This window comes from Hyperolius riggenbachi, chromosome 1 (assembly GCF_040937935.1).
Source record: "Hyperolius riggenbachi isolate aHypRig1 chromosome 1, aHypRig1.pri, whole genome shotgun sequence".
Classification (NCBI taxonomy): Eukaryota; Metazoa; Chordata; class Amphibia; order Anura; family Hyperoliidae; genus Hyperolius; species Hyperolius riggenbachi.
In genome coordinates, this window is record NC_090646.1 from 443,484,774 (window position 1) to 443,488,093 (window position 3,320).

Genomic DNA, 3,320 nt, shown 5'->3' on the forward strand with positions numbered 1-3,320 from the left:
CTTCATCATTTGGGAGATATGTTTAGGTTATCCCTTAATCCACATAAATAAGCCCCACGGCAGTTTATTCATACACAGCTGCTATTTACCCAGTAAGTTAATCAAGCCTAGCCTGCAGTACAACATGTACTATAACTGTACAACAATATGGAAAAGTTTACAAACTGAGAATGGAAGCAGCGGCTTATGCAGTGTTTTTTTCAGATTTTTTTTTTTTAAACATTCTTCAGAGATGGTAGCAACATCACAACTTATGATAATGTCATTGATGACAAACATACGTTAAGGCACGTACACATGTGCAACTATTCTGCCCAACTCCCCAAATAATCTAAGCTTGGTCTGTTGGATGATAGTTGGGCATGTGGTATGCTGGCAAAAGAAGACATTATTATTATTATTATTATGTATTTATATAGCGCCGACATATTACGCAGCGCTGTACAGTGTATATATATCTCGTCACTAACTGTCCCTCAAAGGAGCTCACAATCTAATCCCTACCATTGCCATATGTCTATATTATGTAGTGTAAGTACTGTAGTCTAGGGCCAATTTTTTTTTTTAGGGGGAGCCAATTAACTTATCTGTATGTTTTTGGAATGTGGGAGGAAACCGGAGTGCCCGGAGGAAACCCACGCAGACACGGAGATAACATACAAACTCTTTGCAGATAGTGCCCTGGCCGGGATTCGAACCAGGGACCCAGCGCTGCAAGGCGAGAGAGCTAACCACTACGCCACTGATAACAGGCAGTACTTGTTTAACACATTGCACAAACCAAAATTATAGTATAACTCAGACTCCGGGTACCCAAAATTGCTCCGACTCCTCAGCTCTGATGAAACAGACCTTGAGGCTTCTACAGTTAAACAAGATTCCACAAAGCAAGTGTCACTATTATCCAAACCGCTTTAAGCAACATTTTTTTTTTACTGAAACAACATTGAAGATAAGTCATTAAAAAGTTAGCACATATTAAAGACCTTTTCCTTACTAGAAAGTTTGTGGTATAGTAGGCAAGCCTTTGTAAACTAAGTGGTGTAGCTTTACTAAGATTTGAGAACAGTGGAAAGGTTTGTAGCAATATCATTACAATTTGGTGCAATTCTATTCCTCTCAGTAGGCGGCCTTCTGCCCCTATTCACACATCCATTCCATAAGCAGATGCTAAATACCATTTAAAGCGGACCCAAACTAAACATTTTTTTAATTCAAAATATTTAGCTGCACCACTCTGGCACATACAAAGATAAATAAACACTCCTTTAAGCCTATGAGCATTTAAAGTGAAGGTCCAGGGAAACCTTGAAAAAAATAAAAATCCCTATCCACTTACCTGGGGCTTCCTCCACCCCGTGGCAGGCAGGAGGTGCCCTCGCCGCCGCTCCAGAGGCTTCCGGTCGTCTTCGGTGGCCGACCCGACCTGGCCGGCTGCCAGGTCGGGCTCTTCTGCGCTCCATGGCCGGGCTCTTCTGCGTCCCACGCGGGCGCGCTGACGTCATCGGACCTCCTCCGGGCTGTACTGCGCAGGCGCAGAACTACTGGAAGCCGACCGGAAGCCTCTGGAGCGGCGGCGAGGGCACCTCCTGCCTGCCACGGGCTGGAGGAAGCCCCAGGTAAGTGGATAGGGATTTTTATTTTTTTCAAGGTTTCCCTGGACCTTCCCTTTAAGTGCATGCTTTTCACCCTTCTCTTTTATAACTAGGGTTATATAGGTGGCAGCCATTAGCAATTCCTCCTTTGCTGGACACCACCTACTCCACCAGTCTGCCGGATTCTGTCCCAGCAATATGAAAGGAAGGAAGGAGTTCCACCAATAAATGTAAAGTATTTTATATTTGTCATCATGCAGCTGAAAAAGGCTGCTATTATAATTTAGAAAATAGATTTTATTTCTGAAATCTTGTATTTTTAGTTTGGGTCCACTTTAAACCTGTTTAAAGGACATCTGAACAGAGAGGTTATGGAGGCTGACATTTCTTTATAAATTATGCACATTGGCCTGGCTGTTGTGCTGATCCTTTGCCTCTAATATTTTTAGCCATAGTCCCTGAACAATCATGCAGATTAGATGGTTCTGACTGAATTAACCCCATAAAGATGTCTGCCTCCATATCCCTCATTTCACTTCCTTTAAAAACACCCAAAGCAAAAACTAGCAGAAGCTACTTTTCCTCTCTGTCACTATAAGTTGGCATGTATGGCTTCCCCCTGCCAGGTGAAAGTCATCTTCACTGCCAGGACCACCTTTCAGCTACAGCACACATCTTACATTTGGCAGACAAACATTAGGCGATGCATGCGCACACCACCTAACACTACTCTACGGCAGCTAGAACTGGGAACTGTAGCTTGGAACTAGGAATCACACAGCAGTCAACGAGTTGTACACTAACAGGTAGCTCCCAACTCACTCTACAAAACACACACAGCTAGACTTGGGAACACAATATGGATTCAAACATTGTATGCTGCAGCAGATTAGACCTCAAATCCAGAACCATGCATTATGTGAAAGAAACATGAGGTTCACCTTTATCAGCATACTCTCATCAGTACTTAATTGTCGGTTATGTTTTGCCTGGTATTATACAAAGAACAGATTTTAGTTGGAACCAAGTTCCTCGCATTGTGCCATCAACCGCTACATAAGGCAGCACAAGCAGATAACTCCCAGGAAGGCAATGATTCTGAGCAACAGGAATAGCAGTGTCACATTTCTTTTTACCTGTAATGTTGTATGGAAAGCCAAACAAGCAGGATGCCAAAGGGCTAATCCAACGCTTAGGCCTCAATTCACAGAGCTTTATCAAACACTTTATCAAATGTTTGATAATTTTCCTCATGGGTAAAATCTAATTTTGAATTCACTAAGGTGTTATATATATTTATCGAATGTTTTATCGATGAAATGATCAATATATAACACCTTAGTGAATTCAAAATGAGATTTTACCCATGAGGTAAATTATCAAACGTTTGATAAAGTGTTTGATAAACGTTTGATAATGCTCCGTGAATTGAGGCCATAATAAAAACACTTTATTGTGACAAATCTAATTCTTACTGGTCTGCTATTGTGCAGCATTTCCCATTCACTTATTCATCAAAAACAAGTTTGTCATCTGTAACAGGTAAGTGGAACCCCAATATAGTGCACCCCTTGTCCTGATATCCTAGTTCTAAATTCTCCCTTGTACAATATTGAATAGAATTCTGGGCTTGCAACTGATTAAAAGGAACAGACAAGCCCAGGTCTTGACAAAACCCAGGAGACTACATGCTCACGTTTTACAAGATGAAGCAACAAACCATGG